Source organism: Salvia hispanica, chromosome 2 (assembly GCF_023119035.1).
Source record: "Salvia hispanica cultivar TCC Black 2014 chromosome 2, UniMelb_Shisp_WGS_1.0, whole genome shotgun sequence".
Lineage (NCBI taxonomy): Eukaryota > Viridiplantae > Streptophyta > Magnoliopsida > Lamiales > Lamiaceae > Salvia > Salvia hispanica.
In genome coordinates this window covers 39,723,584-39,751,377 of record NC_062966.1, presented here as the reverse complement: position 1 = coordinate 39,751,377, position 27,794 = coordinate 39,723,584, and the positions used below count along the sequence as shown (strand labels likewise).

The window sequence follows — 27,794 nt, the reverse complement described above, 5'->3', positions numbered from 1 at the left end:
TGGGAAAGTGTGACTCATTTTTGTATTAGTTTTAAAATTTGGGCTGATTTAGATAGTTAGTGGGGGCGATGTCCAACTTAAAACTAGAATAAAGTAAATGGTTCTATAAATCGCGGACAACACAAAATGGCAAAATGACTTTTTAAATGATGGACGGATGAAGTAATTAATAGTAAAACATAAAAAGGTCAAGCTCGATGGGGAACGTAATCCTCGGTAATACAAACAAAGGCAGCCCCCCAAAACACCAAATCTCACGTACCAAGGACCTTTATCTCCACCCATGTCCTTTGTCCATGTGTATTGAAAATGAAAAAATGCTAAAGATTCCTTTTCCCCAAAACGTCAAAAGCACAAATCCTTGGGTTTTTATCATTTTCCCTTAATATTATATCGGCCCAAGGGGGGGTGTCCATCACATATATTTAATGTTTTTGGTAATGGAATCGAAAAACAAAATCGCGCCAGCTTCAATGCTTTCCCCATTTTCCCTTCCCGGGGGTGTATACATGATGATACTAAAAGACCCGGATTGACACGGGAGCCCTTATATTGCCCACTTTTGCCCCACACCGAATCCAAAATAAAACCCACCGCCCATGGGGGAAAAAGGGAAACCGGGGAATAGATATATTCACGAGTTAGAGGATTGCATATGTAATTATGATCACACTCGCCTTTTGAGTATAGAAGAAGCAAACCCTTAGTTTGCTGAGCCCTATTTTGCCACCTTGCAAAGTAAGGGATTCGAATCTCTGTGAGGCGATGGAAACCAAAAAATCCCGCCGCCCTTTGTCTTCAAATTCCCAAATGGTGCACCCCGTTGGGTTCTCCTTTCGGGGAAAAATGGCGAATGGGAGGCTGGTTTGGGGCCCCGGTAACCCATTCCACAATATTTTAAACCCCTTTCAGCAAACCGAAGTGAGCAAACTGGTTCACCTCGTGAAGGATCCGGCGACACGTTTACGAAAATCAACGTCTTGGGGGTTTCCCCCAAACAAGGCTGCAACAGAGAGAGGGAAAAAAGGAATTTTACACGGTTTTTTGTCTACTATAGTCTATAATGGATGACGCTTTTTTCAATCACCTGGAGAAGATAAATTTTAAATTTGGGGTTTTTATGGGGACATGCTTCTCCTTCTTGGCCAACGCGGGAAAGACATCACTTAAAGGCGATGTTTTTTTTGATGGCCTGGGTAAGGGTTGGAACAATGTCATATAAACCTAGATAGAATGAAGATGATTATCGTTCTACCCGAGTTTCTTTAAACCGATTCCTGGCCCGTCTTTAGATAACCGGTTGCTACCAGCAAGGTAAATTTGATTAAGAACACCTTGTATTGTTCATCCCCCCCGTTAAAAGGGAAAATATGGCGTGTTAAGTTTGGAATCGGAAAAAATGTTAAATAGTAATATACCTCATTAAAACCCGTAATTGCAAGGTGAAGAAAAATGGCCCCTTGAAGATTGTTCATTCATTTGAGTCTTTCCTAGGGACCTAAATAAAAGAAAAGCTGACAAAGGCTTAGGGGGCAAAAAAAAAAACTTTTCCTTTTTAAATTTGTGATCAAGCTCGTTTTTTTTTCTTTCGAGTTTTCGCTCAAAATTTTTGAAACAAAGCATACATCCAAAAAAAAGTAATATTATTCGATATAAAAGGATTGACTATTTATTCCCTTTTTGGCCCCCCGGGTCAAGAGGTAAAAAACCCTTTTTGTACCAACATCCATGCTTGAAAGATCAAAAAGTGTTTCCATACGCATCATTTTTAATAGTATTGCCCCGATATTCGGCGAGAGGCACGAGCGATTTATATGGGCAAACGATCACGGATGTTTCATTATATTTTCAATTTTGAAACCCTGAAGAGTTAATTATAGTAAGTTGAAGCAAAAAAGGGAAAAATAGTTTAAGCAAACAAGAGGAATGCAACATACCTGTTTTTTATCTCCATGTGATATCTCCACAAAAACTTCTTGTTGGGACGTATCAGGCATGAATGCTTTGTCAAAAGTGAAAGCAAGCTTTTGCCCTGACAAGAAGAATTTACTCTTAATCAATAACTACAACTATAACCAAAAACATGTCAATCTAAGCTCAAGCAAGTAAGCTACCATTTTGAGTGACATCAATGCATCTGCCCATTGATCCTGTAGATGATGGGAAAGAAATTACTTTTGTGTCAGTTTCAACCCCATCATCAAACAAAAAGGGCCTCACTCTACAAAAGACACGGATGTTTTCCTTCAACTCCTGTATTGATAAATTGATGTCAGTTACAATATCAACTGAAAAACTCTATTATAAAAATAAAGATAGACAAAAATGGCAAAAAAATTTCAAAAAAAACCGATAGTGTGTAGATGTTATACAAGGATAGTGTTGTGCAGTTTTTTGCGAAGCTTTTCTCCTTCTGTGATTTTCAATTCTGCATCGGCCAGTCGGTCTTGTAACTCAGAAATAAATGTCTTTTGTTCCTCAAATTCAGATCTTGTCTCTGTTGCAAATGCCAGTTGCTCTTGTAGTCGTCTAATTTGCTCTGTTTGACACAATTTTTTGTAAAATTGCAAACTTAATGAGCTATGAGAGAAACTTAATTCAATAATAATAGATCTCCATAACATTCCAAATTAATAACCTTCAGCTTCTTTTCTGCAAATGCCAGTTGCTCTTGTAATCGTCTAATTTGCTCCGTTTGACACAAGCAAGTTGTCTGACACAAAAAGGAAAAGAATAGCCATTAGAAAGATTAGAAAGTGTTTTCAATCATTCCAGGTTGTTAATTCTTGACAGAAAAACAAACCTCTAGGTCATTCACCTCGCTAGCGAAGCAATGTAACTCAACACTAGCCTTTCCAAGACATTCTTGGTATTTCACTACTTCAGTTGATAAAACTTGAACTAGAGACAATTGTCGATCACGATCATCTCTTATTTGTAGTAAATCACCTCTCAAGCGTGTAACTTCATTGGCCAGTGCCTCCTTTTTCTTTATAGCCTCATTTTGCAAATCCTTTGAATATCAAGCATATATAATTAAGGTTAGGTTAATCAAGTTGACCAACTAGACAACATGCACATTACCAACTAAGGAAAAATAATCCACAAGCTCTTCTTAATTCTTCTAGTATGAAATTAGTGTAACCTCTTGTACATATCATTAGTTTCATGATGTTACTCTTAATCAATAACTACAACTATAAACGAACTTGAGATTGGGTCGGTTCCAGTTAGTTTTTTGACCAAATTTTAGTGTCGGTTAATCGACAAGTCGGTTTAGTTATTAACCGAATAACCACCCATATCAGTATTCTGATTCTGTTTAAGATTATGCGATTGAATGTTCCGGTGAAATGTTTCGGATTGAATGGTCCGGTGAAATGACCCGGTAATTTATGTTTATGATCTATTGGATAGCTTTTAACTTGTTTATTTTCATATGATCTTTTCAATACAACACAGACATTTAGAGATATTACTCTTAATCAACAACCACAACCACCTATTGATTCTGCTGGTAATTACTTTCGTTTATATAATTGTTTTAGTGGAGAATTAGCTTTTAACATGTTTATTTTCATATGATCTTTACAATTAAGAACAGACATTTGGATTTGAAGATGAGATCTGACATTCCACTGAACTCACCCTGCATATACAAGAGCAACCACAATCCTCAATTCAAAATTTCAAAAAATATAGAAATTTTTACACCACAACCCCTAATCGTGCACCACAACCATAATTGCAATCGAAACGGAACTCACATGTGAAGAAGCGAGAGGATTTCAAAAAATATAGAAATTTTTACACCACAATCCCTAATCGTGCACCACAACCATAATTGCAATCGAAACGGAACTACAAGATTAGGGATTAATTGTGTAGTTTACTCTTTCCTTTTTACCAAGGGTTTAGTTCTATATGGAGTACTTATTAGTGATAGTACTAGTTAATTAACAATTCTTAATAACTAGAACTAATAAAAGACGCCGCATTTTTTATGTGTTTGTATAATACTAGCAGTAGTATTTTGTCATGATTATATATGTCTACAGTATTTAATTTTAATCAACAATTTTACAAAATTTGTTTATAATAGAAAAATGCAAGTTTGAAAATTAGTTTCTTTTAATATACAAAAAATACTAATCTAAAATAAAATTTAATACATTAAAATCATAGCAAAATAATTTTTAAACATTCACTATTCTAACATATGGACTTCTACTCCTATTGGTTTAACAAATTTATTTATTTTCCAAAGTTCTATAACCAAATTAAAATAAGTGTTTAGTAAAAAAATAATTTTTTCTTTGAGCAATTAAATAATTATTTATACATGTAAAACGTAAATAATGTAAATTATACACACTAGTAAGAAACCATCGAACACACTGCTTAAGCCTTTTAATGTAATCATCCATTTGTTCTTTCTTTTTATGAGAAAATATTAGAAACAGACTTGAATCTTATTTACACCGAGTGATACCTTGAAGTCGTAGTTAAATTTATTTTTACTTACGGGTTTCTCACTGAGCAAGGCATCCACATCCTCTTTCGTGAACTCAATAACTCCACTATCTGAAGCGAGAGGAGGCTTGTTGCTCTCGGAAGCCATACGCAGGACCGGATCTGCACGTGAAAAGGGATTCTTGCTCGTTTTTGCCTTTTTGCCAAGGGTTTAGTTTTATACTCCCTCCGTTCCATAGTAGTGGGCATTTCTTTTGCACTGAGATTAAGAAAAGTTGTTTTAGGTGAGTTAAGTAAATAAAAATAAAGTAGGAAATGCAAAAGGTAGAGAGATGTAGAGAGAATAAAGTAGAGAGAGTAAAGTAGGTGAGAAGAAATGTGTTGACTTTTACCAAAGGAAATGACTCTACTACTATGGAACGTACTAAAATGGCAAAATGGCCTACTACTATGGAACGAGAGTATGATAACTAGAACTAATAAAAGACGCGCATTTTTTATGTGTTTGTACAATACTAGTAGTAGTATTTTATCATGATTATATATGTCTACAGTATTTAATTTTAATCAACAATTTTACAAAATTTGTTTTTAATAGAAAAATGCAAGTTTGAAAATTAGTTTCTTTTAATATACCAAAAATACTAATCTGAAATAAAATTTAATACATTAAAATCATAGCAAAATAATTTTTAAACATTCACTATTCTAACATATGGACTTCTACTCCTATTGGTTTAACAAATTTATTTATTTTCCAAAGTTCTATAACCAAATTAAAATAATGTTTAGAAAAAAATATAATTTTTTCTTTGAGCAATTAAATAATTATTTATACATGTGAAACGTCATTAATATAAATTATACACACTAGTAATGCACATTTTATGTATATATAATGTACATAATGGTCTATCTGAAATAGACCACGCGTTTTCTAAAATCTTAGCCTTAAATTAGTTGTGACTCAACACTAGCCTTTCCAAGCCATTCTCGGTATTTCACTACTTCATCTCTCAAGCGTGTAACTTCATTTTGCAAATCCTTTGAATATCAAGCATATATAATAATGGTTAGGTTAATCAAGTTGACCAACTATAGGATTGAAAATTTATAAACAAACCTCAGAATATGCTTTAAGGTATCCTAAACAGACCTTTTTGATATTACTAGCATTGTCTTCTCGAGTTCGTTTCAGCTCTTCTAAGAGGAACACTTGCACTTTCTCAGCAGCAAGTCGGACTCCTTTTCTCGTGCTAAAGAATCCAAAGCTTCCTACATTTAACAATTAGTTCTTTGCAGTTTCTTGGGACATTAGCAACCCAAAACCATGTTCAATGTGCCACGAGCGTCTCGTACCGATTTATCTATCTCCAGTTTAGTAAGCTTTTCGAGTTAATGTATCCAGATTTTGCCGCAACTCGTAATCGAGCTTCGAAGTTAAAATAAAATTCATCAAGTCTTTTTTTACTAGCAAAAAGCCGAAGAATAGCCTATTTAAGAAGGAAAAAAACCATTACCAACATCACTGCATTTCTTTTCTGCAACTTCCAACAAATTCCTGAGATTCTCCTCACTGCGTGACATAATTGCCTTCTAGTTGTCGAAACCATCGAACACACTGCTTAATCCTTTTAATGTAGTCATCCATTTGTTCTTTCTTTTCCTTAGAAAATATCAGAAACATCCCTACTGAGTACCAAAACAAAGAATGGCCACTCAAAATACCTTGAAGTTGAAGTTAAACTTATTTTTACTTTCGGGTTTCTCACTGAGCAAGGCATCCACGTCCTCTTTTGTGAACTCAATAACTCCACTATCTGAACCAGAGTGGCGAGGTGGGCTGTGAGGATTCTTATTGCGTTTTTGCCTTTTTTGCTTTTGCAAAAAGGGCATTTAATTTAATCAACAATTTTACTAACTAATTTTAATTGCTAACTAATTATTTAATTGTTAACTACAACTAATTTAAGGCCATAGGATTTTAGAAATCGTGTGGTCTACAATTTGCCCCGTGTAATTAAGTTTTATTTAATTAAATTAAAAAAGATAAAAAAAACCTAAATTAGGGTTTGGATGAAAATGTCAATGCGATTGTTCCGAAAATATCAACGGTCTTTTGAAATGTCGACACAATGCTTTAAGAATGTTAACTCATTGCTTATATTGACATTTTGGAATCCTTATGAAATTATCTTTAATTTGATATATGTTATATGAATTTAAAGATTTGTGATTTCTTTTAAAAGTTAGTTATAACTAAACATGTAGTTAATTGACATTAGTACCCTACTGATATTTTTTGAAATTAATCATATATCTTATTGATGTTTTTCAGTTGATCGATTGGACATTTAAGGATTAATGATCTAAGCTCTTAATTTGAATATCTAACTCGCTATTATTTAATTGTAATTAGCAATTAAATTATGAGTTGATTACTTTAAATAAAACTAAAATATAAGCAGCAGATTACTTAATTAAATATATCCAAAATATAATTAGTTGATTACTTAATTAAGAGTATATCCAAAACCATTGCCACTGAAACAGTTATCCCCAAATTTGTCTCAGAATTTTAGCCAATTTTTCTATCAAATCGTTGCTAGAAATTGAGGAGCTAAATCAATAGGGATTCACAACGGGTATGTAGTATTCGATTTTCATACAACTGGGTGTTATCAGTAGCTCAAATTATGAATTGCTAAGAAAAGTGGAATAATGGAATGCCCGATTGCTGAATTTCGGTTTCGATGTTAAAAATATAATCTTGGGCAATGGCTTCTTTACCTTCTTCGCTGAATTTGGGCTCAAATGTGAATTCGGCGGTTTCATTTTCAATTTCGATAGCTGTGTGTTCGATTAGGAGGGTTCCTTTTCGTAGAAATGGGGTAGTTTCGCAACAAGCAATTACATTGCGGAGCAGAGGAGTTCGGTGTCTACTGATTCTACATGTAGAGGTGGTAAAGACAATGGTGCTGGTTCATTTCTTGTAGGAGCTCCCAAGCCAGTTTTGAAATCAGGGTCCAATGTTGATCCCCTTTTGAGTATGGCCTGGGATGAGAGTAGACGTGGGGGATTCGGGCGGTGAGGCGATTATTGATAAGGAGAAGGAGATGAGTAGAGCGGTTGAGTCGCTAGGCGAGGTGTTGGAGAAGGTGGAGAAGCTGGAAACTGGCAAGAAGGTTAGTTTATGCGGTGAGAGGGCTGGGGAAAAGAAGGTGATGCTGGTTAAATCAGGGAGTCGCAAGTCTAAGACGATGAAGAGTGTTTGGAGGAAGGGTGACCTGTGGCTTCTGTGGAAAAAGTTAGGCAGGTTCCTCGGGTGGATGGAGGAGGTTTGAATGGCTCGAGAACTGTTGCTCGGGTTAGACCCTCTCAGCCACCTCAGAAAGTAGAACCCCCCAAGGTAGAGACAAGGCCGTCTGTTACTGCTCCTCCGGTAAGAAGACCTGTAATCTTGAAAAAGTCACCTGTTGGCGGTCGAAGTGATTTTATACCTGAATCTAAACAGCGGAAGCCGTTACTCATTGACAAATTTGCTGCTAAGAAGCCTGTGGTTGATCCTCTGATTGCTCACGCGGTCTTAGCCCCTCCAAAGGCGGGGAGGAACCCGGCGGCTTCCAAGTTTAAGGATGATTATAGAAAGAAGGGAGGACCTCGTAGAAGTGTGGGTTCTGGAAAAGATGATATTCATGATGAGGATACGTCTGAACTTAATGTTTCCATACCTGGTGCTGCTGCTGCTCGAAAGGTAGAAAATGGAGTAAAGCAAGTCGGAGGGCTGCTAGGCTCCAGGCAGCCAGAGATGCTGCGCCCGTTCGGGTGGAAATAATGGAAGTTGGTGAAGACGGAATGTTGGTTGAAGAGCTGGCGGAGAACTTGGCCATCAGTGAAGGGGAAATTCTTGGGTATTTTTATGCGAAGGGAATAAGGCCTGATGGCGTGCAAAAGTTGAGCAAAGATATGGTGAAGATGGTATGTAACGAGTATAAGGTGCCGCAGGCTACCAATTAGTTAACCATAGTGATTTTAATACATTGCTGCGTATAGACCATTGGGCCACATTAGTTACTAACTTAGATCTCATTCATAACATGTAGCTCAAAGGAATTTACCTATACTTGTGTTTATTTAGGTTGCAGCAGCTGAAGCTGGTGGGATTACACAAGGAATTGGAGCGTATAAGGTTCAAGTTCCAATTGATGGGAAGACTCAAACATGTGTGTTTCTTGATACTCCTGGACATGAGGTAAAGCTCGTTAGATTATTACTCCTTTACAATACTCTAACAAGAGTATCATTGTTCATTGTGAAAGCTGCATCTTGATTGTTGAACATCTTCCAGGCATTTGGAGCAATGAGGGCACGTGGAGCCAGAGTGACAGACATTGCTGTCATTGTGGTTGCAGCTGATGATGGGCTCCAACCTCAAACACATGAGGCAATTGCTCATGCCAAGGCAGCTGGGGTGCCAATTGTTGTAGCTATAAACAAGGTATCTTGAAATTTTGTAGTATTTTTCAATTCTGATGTTACCTTTTGTTTCAATGGAGCTCTAATTTCTTTGTCTACAGATAGATAAGGATGGAGCTAATCCAGACCGAGTTGTGCAAGATCTTTCTTCAGTCGGCCTGATGCCTGAAGAATGGGGTGGTGATATACCAATGGTTAAGGTGACAAAACTTTTAACTTGATTTTGCAGTTTTAAGAGAAAAGTAGTATTTGATTTATACTTTTATGGTGCTAGAGTTCTCATGGAGTGTTCTGTAACAGATAAGTGCTCTAAAAGGGGAGAATGTCGATGAATTGCTTGAAACAATCATGCTTGTTGCTGAGGTAACTTCCAATTATACAAATTATTAGTAATTTAGTATGACTATATACACGGTTGGCATAATTTCACTTGTTCACTATGAGGTTCAACTCGGTGAAAATATTGTCAATTTTGTTTGTAGTTGTTTATGCTTTGTTAATTTGTTATGTCTAAGTTAATCCTCAGTTTCTGCATCAATTTTGTATTTCAAGTTGCAAGAATTGAAGGCAAATCCACATAGAAATGCTAAAGGAACAGCAATTGAAGCTGGTCTTGATAAATCCAAAGGGCCTGTAGCTACTGTCATTGTGCAAAATGGAACACTCAGAAAAGGGGACATAGTAGTTTGCGGTGAAGCATTCGGAAAGGTTTGTTTATGAAAGATCTTGTGTGCTTTCTTCATTTATCGCTTGTTCTGAAAGATTCCTCCTTGCGAATGTCAGGTGCGGGCTCTATTTGATGATAGCGGAAAGCAAGTTGATGAAGCAGGTCCCTCTATTCCTGTACAGGTAAATTAATGGTTATATATGTTACTAATATAGCTAATTTCACAACCCCATATTGTAAGATGTAATAATCTATTATACATGCAATGTTCTTGCTAGTTATATTAGGAAATCATTTGTAGTTGATTGCACTAGAAAAAAAAACAAATTTAGTGGACTCATGAACTCTCCTTTTTCTTTCTCCACCTATATGGAGTATAACTTACTATGATGCTCCACAACACTTTCGCAGGTAATAGGGTTGAATAATGTTCCTTCAGCTGGTGATGAGTTTGAGGTTGTTGGTTCCCTTGCCGTTGCTCGAGAAAAGGCAGAGTCACGAGAGAAGTGTTTGAGAACGAACGTATAACAGAAAAAGCAGGGGATGGAAAAGTTACACTTTCTTCTTTGCTTCTGCTGTTTCAGCAGGAAAAAGTGCTGGATTAGATTTGCACCAACTCAATATCATCCTGAAGGTTGATGTTCAGGTATGCGTATGCTTTAAGACCTTGGGTACGTAGTAAAAGATATGGATTTGTCAGGTGATGTGGTCAGCTTCATCTGGTATTAAAGCAATCTTAAATGATGACTAGGGATCCATAGAGGCTGTCAGACAAGCCCTGCAGGTGCTTCCTCAAGACAACATTACTCTCAAGTTCCTACTGCAAGCAACCGGGATGTGAGTACGAGTGATATTGACCTTGCTGTGACTAGCAAAGCTATTATATTTGGATTCAATGTCAAAGCACCTGGCTCAGTGAAGAAGTACGCGGATAACAAAAACGTTGAAGTTCGGCTTTACAAAGTTATCTATGAACTCATTGATGATGTGCGGAAAGCGATGGAGGACTCTTGGACTCTGTTGAGGTAAATCATTTTCATTTAACGTTATCGTGGCTGTTAGTGATTCTATTTTCATTAAGACTGAAAACTCAACATTTTATGCGTCTGCTTTAATGGGGTTCCAAGCGCTTATAGCAGGGGTCTTGTGAGATTTGATCTTTCTTTAAGTAGCCTTTTGTTAGACAATTCCTACTGTTTACAAACCTACACGGTTGAACTGGAATTTAATTGTGGGAAAAATTATCAGCTTAGCATCTTGATATGACTGAGATCTTCAGTTCTTTCCACCCGCTTCGATTGTTTTTTAATAAAGACACAAGCTCGACTGGCTGGCACACAGAAAGGAGCAGCCTAGTTGAGTAGAAAGGCTGAGGTTGAAGAATATTCGACTGAAAGTCTGCATTAATAATGTTGTTACGACTCACGTTATCAATCGTTAAGAAATTAAAGTTTTTGAGTTTTTTGGCAGGAACAACTGCCAATAGGTTCTGCAGAAGTAAGAGCTGTATTTAGCAGTGGCAGCGGCCGTGTTGCTGGATGCATGGTGACAGAGGGAAAAGTCGTTAAAGACTGTAATACGCTGCTGAGGAAAGGAAAAGAAGTTCACGTTAGTTCTTGGTTCCTTGAAACGGGTCAAGGAGATGGTGAAAGAGGTCATTTTCATAATCCTTTTAGGCACATATTCGGCTCTAGACTTTGAGTGCGCTTCTCACGGGTGTTCCCTCTGTAAATTTCACAGGTGAATGCAGGGCTCGAATGTGGAGTCGGTGCTGAGGACTTCACCGATTGGGAGGTTGGGGACACGGTTGAGGCCTTCAATACAGTGCAAAAGAGAAGAACACTCGAAGAGGCATCCGCCAATGTCAGCTGCGTTAGAAGATGTCAGAACACAGCTTTAGTGAAGACATCACAATACAAAATTTTGAAGCTTAGTATGCATTCCCCTCTCAATGGCTCGAGGAATTTGACTCGTGCGTGGTGCAAACCAGTCTACATGTGCCGCATATCATGAGTCCATGTTGGCCTGCTCAATACAAATGCATTATCGCCTTATTGCCTCAATGCCGTTGTGACTGTAAATAGTTAGGTACGTCGCGATCGATCTTTTTCTTATTGTTCGGTTTTGTTAGAGGGATAGGTTCTGCGTTGAGAAAATTACAGAAATTACATGTTGTAGATGCACTAGAAAAAAGTGAAGAAAATGAGCTAATCTGTTTTATTGTAACATGAAACAATATTTCCCCAGTGGTTCTAAATTATTTTTAGCAACTCTTTAAGGTGTTTTGGATGTGATTGGGGTTTATTTACATTTTCATGTTCATTCAAGGAGACATACAATGTGCTTTACTATTTTTTCCAAAAAGAACAAATTACTAATTTACCCCATGATCGTGATGACTCGAACTAAAATATTAATCGTAATCGAAACGTTGTATCGACTAAATTGTCATTGTCATGTCTCATGATTTGAACCTTACTCATCAATTAAAGGTGTAACATCTTACTAACTAAATTGTCTATCATTGTCCCAATGCCTTATCAAAATTTGGCATCCAATGTGCCTATCTTTGTTATACTACCAAACAATCTTTGTTATACTACCAAACAAGTAAAATATCAAATTAAAGTGATGTATACTTAAATTAAACCTAGTATATACATTGAGTAGCATTTTTTCATAATTTAAAAGCTTGTCATAGCACACATTGCCATGGATGTACCAAAATCCAATCCCTTGGATATGTTAAGGTTATTTAATTATATAAATAATGTTGTTTTTCTTTGTCATATTAGTTTCATTTTAATCACTTTTATATCAATTTAATTAGAAAAATTGAAAAGTTACAATTTTATGTTACAGTTTCAAAAAATTATGAGATCCGTGACAACAACATGTAATACAAAAACAAATAAATCCTTTTCGATATCTGTGGTAAAAAATCTCATGTTTGAATTCACCCGTGACATCGCATTTAAACCAAATGATACATATAAACCAAAAATACTTATTTTCAACCAAATCATTTGGTATTCCTCATATGTAAAAACATGAATATCATTTCAATATCCGCGATAAAAAAATTCTCAAGTTCGAATTCAATAAGCACTCCCTCCATCCCGTATAATTCGTCTCAGTTTTCCATTTTCTCCGTCACTGAAAATTTGATTCACTTCACTTTTACCATTTTGGGTCAGTCATATTCCCTTAACTCATTCCTACTCACATTTTACTATAAAACTACTAATATATAAAGGTAGGACCCATGCTCCACTAACTTTTTCAACCCACTTTTCATTACAATTCTTAAAACCGGTCCGGCCAAAGTGACCAATTATCCGTGACGGAGGGAGTAGCTGAGTATTTCTCTAATTTAAATTTAGGAAAATCCCAAATTTACTGCAAAAGTAAAAAATCAAATATTAGTCACACTTACATAATTACCTTTCTATATAAAACCAAATAATACAATTTTTCCCGCTTCAAATATTCAAATTTGAAAATCTTCATCTCAACGGCACAACGAAATTAACGGAATCTCTCTCTTCCAACTCTCTCTTCTCACACTCACTGAGCTTCTGAAGAGAGTGGTGATTTTTTCCAAAAGCATTATAATCTCTCACTTTTTTCATCTTTTCCCTCTTGAAACCGAACGATTGTAATAAGTGCTCTTTTAATTTTTGATTTAATTTTTGGTGGTTTTCAAATCTGAAAAGGAGATTGCTCCTTTATCAATGGCAGATTTTGAATGGAATGACCCACTTCTTATAACCGACGTTTCTTCCCTTCAGCATCCTGATCAAAGTCAAACTCATTGTGAGCTTCTCCACTGCTCAATTTAGTTCATAGAAATGCCAATTTTTCAAATCCCTAACAATTTGTAATTTCCCCAAATTTTAGGCGAATCGCCGATTTCGTTGATGGGGATCGCGGATGGATCTAGCCCGGATAATTTTGACGGTAATGTGATTGAATTCATTTGTTTTTAGCATCGAATTAGGCATTTGGGTATTGAATTTCTCGATTAATTGAACATGTGCTAATTTTAGGCAATTCAGCATTGGGGTTTTCATTGGCGTCGCCTGATTTAGTATGCGTAGATCGCCTGATTTCACTAATCAGAGATATGGGGAATCGCCTGAGTGTTTGTTGGGGGAAAGAGTTGATGTCTCTTTAGAAAATGGGATTAAGGGTTCTGAAATGAGGGTTTCCCTTTGAGGGAACAGCTGCAAAGATGGACGATTTGTTAGCTGAGGCTTCTTTCGAGCTCGCCACAGCTCCATTAGTCGAAGAGGGTTTGTCGAACAATGAGGGATCTACAAGGAGTGAAGGTGAGGTGCATTTCTACAAGGAAGTATGTAGAGTTTCAACAGCTTTGATGTTTTCTCATTGATGATTGTATACATTTCTGTGTTGATTTCAGGTCTCGATGGGGTTGAACTATCTAGAGAAGTCGAGTTTCAGTGCTTGCCTCCTAGCAAATCGCTTAATGTATGATCTTGATTTCACAAATCTAGCTAGATGTTGATTAGTTAAGCTCGGGTCAGACTGACTAAATGTTGTGTACTTTGTAGGAGGGGAGAATTGTTCTACTGAGGGAGAAATTGTTGGGCTTCAAGTGGAACATGAAGGTAGGTCGGCTGCATTTCCACAAGGAGTATGTTGAGTTCATCAGCTTTGATGTTTTCCCACCGATGATCGTGTACATTGCTTTGTCGATTTCAGGTCTCGATGGGGTTGAACTATCTGAGAGAAGTCGAGTTTCAGTGCTTGTCTCCTCAAAATCGCATAATGTATCTTCTTAATTTCATAAATTAAGTTAAACATTTGTTAGTTAAGCCCAGGTTACAGATTTGACAGACTAAATTTTGTAGGAGGAAGCAAATTGCTTCACTGAGGGAGAAATTGTTGGGCTTGAGTGGAACATGAATTACAGAAGGAGCTCTCGGAAACTAAGAAGGTTTTGGAGGAGCTGAAGAGGGAATACAATCTCAAGAGTAGAGAATGCCAAGAAGCTTGGAATTCTTTAAAAGAACTTCAAAATGAGCTTATGCGAAAATCAATGCATGTTGGATCATTGGGTGAGGAAGTCATTTTAGTCACATTAATCATGTTTCTATTGATGATCAGTTCTTGCTCTTTGTGCTGATTTTTCATTCTCTAGCGTTTGCAATTGAGGGCCAAGTCAAAGAAAAAGGCAAATGGTTTTCATCACTACAAGATTTAACAAGAAAATTGAAGGTAATTGTATAATTTTATCGCCATTCCAGTTTTGCTGGGGTGCATTTTATTGATTTTGGGTTTGTTCATGACAGATTCTGAAGATGGAGCATATCACGCTTTCAGAAGAGGCGCTCTCTTCAAGCAGTACGTTGTGGAGATGGAGGGCGTCAAATCCACTCTGCTATCTACATGTACTGTTATACACTCTTTTAACTATCAATCTTCAAATCCTTCTGCTTCTGTTTAGATTTATATGTGTGTATAATTATTGACAGTGAGTACGCAAGTACAACTAAACGAAGATATTAAAACTAAGTTCCTCAAAGAGGCCAAGGAAAGGAAAGAACTCTACAACAAAGTGTTGTCACTGAAAGGTAAGGGATAAAATCATTCTTGAATCTTGATTTTTATATTGGAATGTGAAGAACCTTGATAAATAACTTGCACAGGAAACATTAGAGTATTTTGCGTGTCGTCCTATGAACTCCAACGAGATTGATGGAGGAGCTTCAGTGGCAGTCGACTTTGAGGCTGCAAGGGATGGGGAAATAACTGTTAAATCAAACGGGGTATCTAAAAAGACCTTTAAGTTCGATGCTGTCTTCAGTCCAGAAGCTGAACAAAGTAATTGCCCTCAGAACCATGCTTTAACAGTTTATTTATATAGCTGTTATCTTACATCACTTTCCACTTTGCTTCTTGAATGCAGCTCATGTTTTTGAGGAGACAGCCCCTCTAGCAACTTCAGTTCTCGATGGATATAATGTTTGTATATTTGCTTATGGACAAACCGGAACTGGCAAGACTTTTACTATGGAGGGAACAAATGAAGCCCGAGGAGTTAACTTCAGAACTCTTGAGGAGCTATTTCACATCATGGAGGAACGAAAGAGCACATTCCGATATGAAGTATCAGTGAGTGTGTTGGAGGTTTATAATGAGCAGATAAGGGATTTGCTAGTTTCGGATTCACAGGCTGCAGCAAGTTCAAAGAGGTAGATCTTTCATAGATCCTCAGGCATCATGCATTACTCCGTTTGTATAGTGCAACACATAGTCTGTGATATGCTTTATTCTATACGGTTATTAATATTCTATTTGAATTGGCATAAATGCAGGCTTGAGATAAAACAAGTAGGCGAGGGAGGACATCATGTTCCGGGATTAGTTGAGGCACGAGTGAAAAATGTGAGTGAGGTCTGGGATGTCCTTCGGACTGGCAGTAATGGGAGGGCAGTTGGATCAACCAATGCAAATGAACACAGCAGCCGATCACACTGGTTTGTATTTCTGTGCACCTTATTCCATTGTATGTCACTATCAAGAAGGTAAATCAATGCTGAAATGATTTATTTCTTGGATACAGCATGCACTGTGTGATGGTGAAGGGCGAGAACATACTAAACGGAGAATGCACAAGAAGCAAGCTTTGGCTGGTTGACTTAGCGGGAGCGAGAGAATAGCCAAGACAGAAGTTCAGGGAGAAAGACTGAAAGAAACTCAAAACATTAATAGATCACTTTCTGCACTCGGAGACGTGATATCTTCTCTTGCAACTAGAAGTCCGCACATCCCATTTAGGTACAGAAATCATAGTAGTCACTTAGTCATTGCAGAGATTCCGTTCGTTGTTATTTTCCTAAGTTTCTTGCTTTTAATTTGGTGTAGGAATTCCAAACTCACCCACTTGCTTCAAGACTCTTTAGGTATGAAGAGAATTCATTCGTGCATCTTTCTTCAGCACTTTACCGTCCCTATTCGCGTACATACTTGCATAGGTGCTGTAATTTCTAACTTCTTGAATTGCAGGAGGGGACTCCAAAACCTTGATGTTTGTGCAGATCAGTCCCAACGAAAACGACCTGACTGAGACCCTTTGCTCTCTAAATTTTGCTAGTAGAGTTCGTGGAATCGAGTTAGGTCCTGCAAAGAAGCAAATGGACAACAAGACTGAGCTATTCAAATACAAACAAATGGTAATAGTAGCAGCTGCAATATGCAATTCCTCTTTTCGAACAGCATAGTTCATGTTTCCGTCTCATTTGTGATATCTGGCAAAGTGTGTTTACACAATTTTTTTGTGTTTGAAGGCTGAGAAACTCAAACTAGACATGAAAGCAAAGGATTTGCAAGTTCGGAAATTGGAGGACACCAACTATGGTCTCGAGGTAAAGAAAAAAGAGAGAGATATGAAAACCCGAAACCTTCAGGAAAAGGTATGTTTATATTCTCGATGCACATTCTATCTCAGCACACATTTCAGTATAGTCACTGAACTAAATAATATCAGATCAAAGAATTGGAATCTCAATTGATGGTGGAGAGGAAGTTAGCAAGGCAGCATGTGGACTCCAAAATTGCTGAGCAGCTGCAGCGACAAGAAATGAAACAACAGCACGAGGGAACACCGGTCTGAACTAGGAAATTTCATCCTCTTACAACTATAGTGCAGGAGCCAAATCTCAAGCAGAAAGCAAAGATCAAACAAATGTTTCTCTGTCTGCTGAAGACGATGATGACTTCTCATTCTATCCCATTCCCATGGATGGAACTGCCAGGAACGAAGTAATGGATAAAGAAAACATCCCTGAGATGGCTCATCAACTACGCCCTCAAAAGCAGACGGGCAGAGCGTCTGCCTGTCCAACTGTTCAGAAGGTTTATGCCACACCAAGTCTCCGCCGCTACTCTCTCATTCCTCAGCCAACTTTACCAGGAACACCTAAGCCACCACCTACCTCGTTTCTGCCACTAACTCCGGTTCAGGTCAACAAGGCCGAATATGGGGCTGAGCTCGCTGGCTTTCCAGAGCAAATACCTTGTGAAAGTCCAAAAGATCAAAGAAACAGAATAAAAAAACTGAATAGTGCACTAAGGAAAAGCCTCCATAAGAAAATCAACACGAAGGGTCCAATGCAGCCGCCCCTGCGTAGGATTGGTGTTAATGTTGGTATGGAGAAGGTCAGAGTCTCGATCGGGGGGCGAGGGAAAATGGGCCAACGGGTGCTTCTTGGGAATGCTAGAAGAGCAGTAAAGGATGTTCAGCAGAAGCAAAGCCACAGAGAAAAAGAAAGAGGATGGAACATTGGAACAACCTCAGCTAGGACTCTTCTTTAGTGGTTTGAGGTCTTCTTGTTTTATCAAGTTAATGCATAGGGATTTCTCTTTTTTTCAGTTTCTTTTTTTGATTGATGATGCTTATCATCTCATGGCATTGTGTATTTGTTTGATGAGATTTGGTTTGCTAGTGTACATAAACAAATGAAACTGGATTGAATCTTTTTTTTTATCAATCATCATTGGCAATGTTTTATTTGGCCTTTGTTATATCATTCATATATTTCATCTAATTCAAAATATCTCGGGTCCGTCCCACATAATTTGTCCTAAGTATAAACTTCACTTTTACCATTTTTGATAGTGGACCCCATATTCCACCATAACTCATTCATACTCACATTTTATTATAAAACTAATACTTTAAAAGTATGGACCCACATCCCACCAACTTTTTCAACTTCACTTTCCGATTATACTCCTCTCCGTTTTACCATAGTTGAGTCATTTTACCATTTCGGGAAGTTTCTTCATAGTTGAGTCGTTTCCAAATATAGTAGTAATTATTTTCTCTTTCTTACTTTACTCTCTCCTACTTTTTTCTCTCTACTTTATTCACTTTTTACTTTATTCTCTCCACCTTTTTCTCTCTCTTACTTATTTTATCTATTTATTCAACACACTCAACATCCCTTTCTTAAACTCCGTACCGAAAAGTTCCGCCTCAACTATGGTGAAACGGAGGGAGTTATATTATCATAGACCGTGTTAGTTATAGATGTTGTGAATAATCACAATCACACTTTGCAAAAATGACAATAATCAATGGTGAAGTGAAGGACTAAACCAAAAGTTGAGATTGAGATTTACTTATATTCTTTATTTCTCATACATAACATATTTTGAGATGAGAGAGCATTATCACGTGCCAACTGCATGCAGCCTAATTATTATTTCTACTATTTTTATTATTTTAATGGGTGTATATAATGATGCATTAATTAAGTTGACCAGTACTGCACCAAATAATTGATGAATTATTCAGGGAACAAAAACCCCAACCCTTATTTTATACTATTACTAATTTATACAGCTATATATTTCCTTTAATTCTCGTAAATAGGAGTGTAATAATTCACGATAAAAATGCAGCTTAATTAATATGTGGGAGCTAATGGTTACTCCCTCCGTCCACGAATAAGAGTCCCGCTTTTCCCATTTTTGTTCGTCCACAAATAAGAGTCCCGGTTCATAATTACCATAAATGGTAAAGAGACCCCACATTCTACTAACTCATTCCACTCACATATCATTTAAAACTAATATATACAAGTGGAACCCCTATTCCATTAACTTTTTTTCCACCCACTTTTCTTAACATTTCTTAAAACCCGCACCATTGAAAAAATGAGACTCTTAATCGTGGACGGATGGAGTATTAGTTTTATAATAAAATGTGTGCGAAAAAAATGGGTGTTAGAATGATGATTAATTAAGTACCAGTACTGCACCAAATAATTGATGAATTATTCAGGGAACAAAAACCCCAACCCTTATTTTATACTATTACTAATTTATACAGCTATATATTTCCTTTAATTCTCGTAAATAGGAGTGTAATAATTCACGATAAAAATGCAGCTTAATGGTAGCTGATCATTAGTAAAGAAAATTTTCATCAAAATGAAAATTATTCACAACATCACTTTATGTCAAAGATTATATAAAATCAAACAAGTAAAATTCAATCGGCTGAAAATAGAGTACGTAAATATTGTATAAACTGAGTGATATGGGATTGAGTAGACATGGGGTGTGGGGCCGGGCTACACGCGCAAATTAACTGAACCCTAAACTCATTTCTGTAATCAGAGTTGGTTGGTTTGGGTTGTTTTTCGCCGAGGGTTTTCCTGTAAAAAACCCTCGATGCCACGTGCGTGTAGACCCGGAGTGGTCTTTGCCCTCCGGTTAACGGTGTAGGTGGTGTGCTTGCCATGTGTCTCTACACATGGATTTGTGGTCACTCGGTATTCTCGCCCGCGGTGCATCCCTCTTTTTCTTGTTACTCTATCCGTCAGTGAATAGTCCCGATTCACTTTTACTATAGATAGTAATAGGGTCTCATGTTTCACTAACATTTCATTTAAAACTAATATATAGACTTATATTCCACTAACTTTTCTACACATTTTTAAAAACTCGTGTCGCTAAGAAATGAGACTCCAATGGATGGAGAAGTATTAATAGGGTCTCACGTTTCACTAACATTTCATTTAAAACTAATATATAGACTTATATTCCATTAACTTTTTAACACATTTTAAAAACTCGTGTCGCTGAAATGAGACTCCAATGGATGGAGGAGTATTAATTTACTCTGCTGTCCGCGAATAGAAGCCCGGCTTATTTCTACTATAAATGTACATTGCACTAATATTTCATTTAAAATTAATATATAGACCCATATTCCACTAACTTTTTTCCACATACTTTTTCTAAAGTATTTCTTAAAACCGAGCCGCCTAGAAATGAGACTCGTTATGATGACGGAGGGTTTCCTGTTACTTGGCTATCCACGAATAGGAGTCCCGATTCACTTTTACTACAAATAGTAATAAGTTCTCACATTCCACTAATATTTCATTTAAAACTTACGTATAGACTCATATTACATTAACTTTTCTAAATATTTCTTAAAACTCATCTGTCAAGAAATGAGACTCGAAATTTGGAACCGATGAGTATTAATATATTTGGAAAGTACTTATCCATTTAAATACTAGCAATAATCTCTTTTGCTATAATTAATTTATTTGGAGAGTGCTTAGGGGACACGAATAGTACTTATCCATTTAAATACTGTTAAAAAGCATAGGAAACTTTTAAATATTTTTCTTTGAATCGACCTTCTGCAGCAAGATTTGATGCAATAAGGGAACAGGACAAAGTCTGGGAAATCTATAAATGATAAAACAATAGTCAGTAAATTGTTGAAGAACAAGCATACATGAAGCCCATAACTAATATGGAATTGAAGTCAAATTCATGTCACATATCATTTGTTATATCATATCAATTTATTGGTGTTTTTGAATCGAAATGGTGAAGTACAGTTCATTGCATATGGTCGCTGTCCATATTTATTTTCATCAAATAGTAAGATTTTTGTCGGAATCTTTTATGTCCAATAAAGGTTTGTAAGGATTGAAGGAAAAAAATAAAGTAAGGGAATCCACAAATCATATATCATATAGTGGAATAAGTGAAGTTAATGCTCATATTAGATCTGATTTAAGAGGAGAGTGGGATGCATGTGTGTTAATATATATAATTAACTCAAAAGGTTGGTACATTATATTGTTATTAATACTTACTAACATGTTACGTGTCTATATATGAACTAAAAATCTTCTCAATATATCACATTCATGAGATATGCCCTAGAGTTCTTATCTATATTACTCCCTCCGTCCAGATTCTATTTCGGATCGTCCGACAATTCTGTTCTATTTCACTTTTACCATTTTTAGTGCTTGACCACATATTTCACTAACGCATTCATACTCACATTTTATTATAAAACTAATACAACTTTAAAATTAGGACCCACATCTCACCAACTTTTCAACTTACTTTCCATTAGATTTTTTAAAAACCCGTTGGTCAAAGTGTCTCAAATTATCTGGGAACGGAAGGGTAATTACCAATGTGAAACTACTATTTTCATCTCTTGCACAAACATGAACTTCTTAGTTCAACAAATTATTGCAGACTTTTTTATTTAGATTATGATACAAAAATATGTTTATGTTGTGTCACATTTTTTTCACTTATTTACAACTTTATCATACGTGACCCATCTTCTATAGATTCGTGTTGGATCGACTCTCTGGATCACGAATAACACAAATTCAAGTGAGGTTGATTAGGGTTGACCGACCTCAGCGCTAGCCCACATAGATCGTAAAATCCACCAAATTCAACCTTCGAAATCAAGATTGCAATTCAGTTCTTTTTCACCCGTCGTCCATTCCTAACGTACATCCGACGCTCTTTAACGTCGAGTAACAACCTTTTTCATTCGACTCAGACTCACAAAGTTACATTTTCCCAAATCCATCATTAAATAGACCTCCGTCATGTCTCGTAAACACACACTACACTCTCTTCATCCATTAACTGATCTACTAATTACTCCCCGTCGGGATAATTCGTCCCGTTCCATTTCGATCCGTCCCACATAATTTGTCCCATCACCAATTTTGGTAGTGGATCTCATATTCCACTAACTCATTCCTACACACATTTTATTATAAAACTAATATATAACGGTAGGACCCATTCCATAACTCTTTCAACTCACTTTTCATTACAACTTTTAAAACCCGTGCTAGGTCAAAGGACCAATTATCCGTAACCGAGGAGTAATTCACACGTAGCATTAAACTTCAAGATCAAAACAAAATGTACCACGTAGTTGCATGAACCTAACACGTCATCAACATTAATTTTATTCTCTCTCCATCTCTCCTCCACCTACATGTATATAAAAGAGCAACAACACATGCACTCCACAACCAAATCCAATCAATGGATCATCAAAACGACCCAATCTCCTCCTTAACCGACTCCGACCTCGACCTCAGCTTCACCTCCACCTCCCCACCACCACCACCACCGCCACCACCCTCTCCGCCGCTCCAGCTTCACCGAATCCCTCCTCTCCCCCTCCCCCACTCCCCACCCCCGCCCCCACCGCACCCACCACAACCCCAACTACACCGCCATCACCTCCACCGCCGCCCCCTCCGCCTCCGCGACCTCCACCTCCTCCGCCTCGTCGGCTCGGAAACCTCGCCCGCGTCTTCCACTGCCGCCTCCGCGGCCCGACCAGTCCAACTTCGCCCTCAAAGTCATCGACCGCGAAACCCTAACCCCCAAAAGCTCGCCGACAGTCGAAACGGAGGCCCGAATCCTCTCCGCCCTCGACCACCCCTTCCTCCCCACGCTCTACGCACGCGTCGAGGCCTCGCACTACAGTGCCTCCTCATCGACTTCTGCCCCAACGGCGACCCCACTCCCTCCTCCGCCGCCACCCCCGCCGCCGCTCCCGCTCCGCTCCGTCCGATTCTTCGCCGCCGAAGTCCTCCTCGCCGTCGAGCACCTCCACGCGCAGGTACCGGCGGACACGCATAAACATGAATTTTTTTTATATTTTATCTTTGTAAATTTTTTAATTCATACTCCCTCCGTTTTTCATAGTTAAGACGGAACTTTTCAGACTGAGTTTTAAAATGAATATGGGTGTTAAATAAATAGATAAAAAAGTAAGAAAGAGAAAAAGGTAGAGAGAATAAAGTATAAAGTGAATAAAGTAAGAGAAGAAAGGAAAAAGTTATAAGGAAAGCGACTCAACCTATGGAAAAACTTCTTAGAAATGGTAAATGACTCAAGCTTGTGAAGAAAGCGGAGGGAGTACTAATTTTATGCAAATTCTTAGACAAAAGCCCCTATACTAATACTCTCTATGTCCCAGCAGAAATAGACAATTGAGATCGTGCGCGTGTTTTAACGTGGAATTGGTAAAGTAGGACCGAGAAGGAGAAAAAGTCTCCCTCCGTTTCGCCATAGTTGAGTAATTTTTTTACTGCATTTCGGAAAGTTTTTCATAGTTGATACATTTCTATATGGTAACTTTTTTTCTTTTCCATACTTTCCTTTCTTCTTTACTTTATTCTTTCTCAACTTTATTCATTTTATATTTTATTTTCTCTACCTTTCTTGCCCTCTTACTTTTATGTAGTACTACCTCATAGTCACTGAAAATTTGATACAGTTTACTATTTCGATCCGTCCACGAAAATTTGATACACTTCACTTTTACCATTTTTGGTAGTGGACTTTATATTCCACTAACTCATTCATACTCACATTTTATTATAAAACTAATACTTTACAAGTAGGACCCACATTCCACCAACTTTTTCAACTAACTTTTTATTACATTTCTTAAAACCCGTGTCCACAGTCAAAGTGTAGCAAATTTTAGGGGACGGAGGTAGTATTTATTTATATTAACACATCCAATATTCATTTCTAAAACTCTGTGCCGAAAAGTTCTGTCTCAATTATGGCGAAACGGAGGAAGTAATTGAAATTGTGAAGTGAACTGTGGAATCCATAAATGATAAAGAAAAAGGAGAAAAAGATTTCCATAAATTTTCGATTGAAAAAGAAAATATGACATATATCTACGGGAAAGAGTGAGTATATGAATATAGTTTAAATAAATTTTTTTTTCGTCCGCCCGCAGGGGATCGTCTACCGCGACCTCAAGCCGGAGAACATCCTCCTCCGCGACGACGGCCACGTCATGCTCTCCGATTTCGACCTCTCCTTCCAATCCGACGTCTCCCCAGCCCTACACCGCCACCTTGAAATCGCCTCCACCTCCAACTCCTGCTTCGGAAACACGCGGTCGGAAACTCACATCGCGGAATTCTCAGCCGAGCCGACCGCGGCGTTCTCGCGATCGCGCGTCGGGACGCACGAGTACCTCGCGCCGGAGCTCGTCGCCGGCGAGGGGCACGGCAGCGGAGTCGACTGGTGGGCGTTCGGGATCCTGATCTACGAGCTTCTCTACGGAACGACGCCGTTTAAGGGCGGGAGCAAGGAGAGCACGCTTCGGAAGATAGCGGATTCGGAAGAGGTGAGGTTTCCGGCGGCGGAGGCGGCGGAGGAGGACGGCGGCGGGATGGCGGCGGCGCGGGATTTGATTGAGAAGCTGCTGGTGAAGGATCCGGCGCGGAGGCTAGGGTGCGCCAAGGGTGCGACGGAGATAAAGCGCCACGTGTTTTTTAGCGGGATAAAGTGGCCGTTGATCAGGACGTACCGGCCGCCGGAGGTGGGGGGAGCGCTGCCGCGGCGGTGCATTTGGAAGAGGCTAAGGGATTTTGTGAGGGTTAAGGGGTCGTCGTCTAAGTATAGGTTGAACTCTAATCATAATTGTTACTCTTATGTTAATCACAAGATGTGAGGTTTTTGGTTGATTTGTGAATATTTGGTGTAAATTAAGTTGTAGATGTCAATGAGCAAAAGTTCAAATAGCAAGAGATTTACGTCGTTCAGTATGAAATCTATGTCTATGACGCTTATATTTGAATCAAACTCTTTGGAGAAGATTATAAAATCCAATGAACTCTAGGAGTTCTATCTGAATCTATACTACATATATTAAGAAAGAGAGTTTTGAGTATGTATCTACTACCTCCGTCCCCCAAAATTTGCTTACACTTTGACCCGATACGGTTTTAAGAAATGTAATGGAAAGTAAGTTGAAAAAGTTGGTGGGATGTGGGTCCTACTTTTAAAGTATTAATTTTATAATAAAATGTGAGTAGGAATGAGTTAGTGGAATATGGGGTCCACTACCAAAAATGGTAAAAGTGAAGTGTATCAAACTTTTAGGGACAGACGCAGAAATAAGTAAATATGTATCAAATTTTCACGGACGTGTGTAGATAATTAAATATTGTAGTGGATGTTGGGACCCACTTTTAGTTGAGTGTCCAATAAATAAATGTTGTAGTGGATGTTGGGACCCACTTTTAATACTTTTTTATTAGTTGTAGTGGATGTTGGGATCCATTTTTAACACTTTTAACATTTTCAGACATTTTTTTATTAATTTATCCTAACCGGGACTCCTAAAGCAGGACGCCCAAAAAATTGATCAACCGGACTCCTAAAGCGGGACGGAGGGAGTATAAAATAATCACTCAATATTGGCCTTATCTATGCTACTCCCTCCGTCCCACAATGATTGTCCCACTTTGACCGGCAAGACGAGTTTTAATAAATGTAATGGAAAGTGAGTTAAATGGAATGTGAATTGTCATACTTATATATTACTCCCTCCGTCCCCAATTAAGAATCACACTTTTCCATTTCGGTCCGTCCCCAATTAAGAGTCACACTTCATTTTTACTATAAATAGTAAGTAGGTCTCACATTTCACTAACTCAATTCACTAATATTTTATTATAAAATCAATATAAAAAATGGGATCCACATTCCACTAACTTTTTCTAATCAACTTTTCTTTACATTTCTTTAAAACTCGTGCTCCGGTCAAAGTGTGACTCTTAATCGGGGGACGGAGGGAGTAGTTTTATAATAAAATGTGAGTAAGAATGAATTAAATGGATATTTAGGTCCCACTACCAAAAATGGTAAAAGTAAAATGAGTATAAACTTTCGTGGGATTTGGACTGAAATGGAAAAATGGGACAATCTTTGTGGGACGGAGGGAGTAATATAAAGAGAGTTTTGCATCTATTTTCCAAAATTCCAGTGGCCATCATGATGATAGACATGATAGAGTGGAGTCTGAGAATCTGTCTGCCTTGAGAAACGCCTGTGATCAGGACCTAAGTTTTTCTTTGCAGCTGGTCGAGAACGAGCCCAAGAGAAGGAAATCCGAGCCTGCACCTGGGACGGATTAACCGAAGTGGTTGCTTCTTTTTTATGATTGATGATTGTCCAGTTTCTTGGTGGTGTTTTTTGGGCCTTACTAGCAACCTCTCTCTCTTCACCTGACATTGTTTTTGGATTAAATTGAAGGTAGAGAGAAATGTTCTGCCGTCGCTACCAAGGCTGCCGGCTGTTTTTTGTTTTGGTTGAAAGGGCTTGTCCGAGGGCCACTTAATCGAACATATTTGACGATGAATAATCAGTTCCGGTTGACATGGTCGGGTCAGGTCGGTTATGGTTCCACTCCCTTGGAACCGAAGCTGGCTGCTCTGAACCAAAACCGACAGCAAATGCAGTATACACAATTCCCTCCACACTCAGCAAAACCAAAACCAAAACCAAAACCAAAACCAAATGGAACGATGCCTGTAGATTTTATAACATTAAAAGTTGCAATACATCCAAAACTCCTCGACAGACCGTATTCAAAACTGGTTAGTCTATAAAAATGAGGATTGAGCTACGGACAAAAATAATTTTGTACAAAGATTGAATTGTTCTCTCTCTGGACCAACTGTGCAGCTGCGCCGCCTCAGCAAGACTTGCCTAACTCAACCAACCGGGTTATCTCAGTTTGCATCCGCAAAATATTTACAATCATATTCATCGAATGTGAACAGATTACACTCTCGCCAAAACTGCTGCAAGACCAAAATATGAAAAATGAACACTAACTATGCATAAGATCATACAGACACTGTTATATCAAACATTGAAGTGCGAAGCATACCATGTCTTGCTCGGTTAAGTTCCAGATAGTTGCTTCTCTTGGCTAAATGATTTGAGACGCTCAACCAATTTTGCTTTCAGTGATTCGGGAACCTTAGAAAGAAAAGCTCTCTTCGCTTGTGAAACGAGTAAGCTCCTGCTCAACCACCATATATAAAATATTTAATGAGGTGTTCAGGAATATCCAAAAACGAGAATAAAGAAGACAAACATAGCACAAATCCTTTTAAAAAACAAAGAAAAAGTCAAGTATAAAAACCCAACCAGATGGAGCAAAGAAAATCAAAACATTTTAAGAAAATTATAAATAAAAAACCATTTCATCGCATTATAAATTTTTTCTTAAAATTTTTTTTTGTGATGTGGACTTCCTGGCCTACAGAACTTGTCATAAGTTTTCCCAATTGGGGTAGGAAAAATTATTTAGCAAAAAACTTTGTCCTAAACATATCATTTTCAAGCAGAAATAGTAATTGAAAAAATTCAACTTACTTAATTATTAAAGTAAAGGGAAAACGATTTTTTGAATGCTTCATTTTAAAAATAGATTGGTCATTTTAAAAAAAATGAAAAATATTTTATTTCCCCTTTTTACACAATTTGTTAACCCCAATATTTACTTCCGGAATTCTTTTGG

The 27,794-nt window shown here is 37.7% G+C and overlaps 1 long non-coding RNA gene and 4 pseudogenes across 1 annotated transcript; 3 read left to right on the top strand and 2 right to left on the bottom strand.

Annotated features, from left to right (window-relative positions):
* Positions 1-718: 718 nt before the first annotated feature.
* Positions 719-6,369, bottom strand: LOC125207054 (annotated as a pseudogene).
* Positions 6,370-7,532: 1,163 nt separating this feature from the next.
* On the top strand, positions 7,533-11,629 carry LOC125207053 (annotated as a pseudogene).
* Positions 11,630-13,350: 1,721 nt separating this feature from the next.
* Positions 13,351-18,132, top strand: LOC125207052 (annotated as a pseudogene).
* Positions 18,133-22,486: 4,354 nt separating this feature from the next.
* Positions 22,487-25,016, top strand: LOC125207051 (annotated as a pseudogene).
* Positions 25,017-26,774: 1,758 nt separating this feature from the next.
* Positions 26,775-27,297, bottom strand: LOC125204348. Its single transcript, XR_007173542.1, has 2 exons — positions 27,159-27,297; positions 26,775-27,069 (listed from the first exon to the last, which is right to left on the bottom strand). It is a non-coding gene; the product is annotated as an uncharacterized LOC125204348 (long non-coding RNA).
* Between the last annotated feature and the right edge of the window lie 497 nt (positions 27,298-27,794).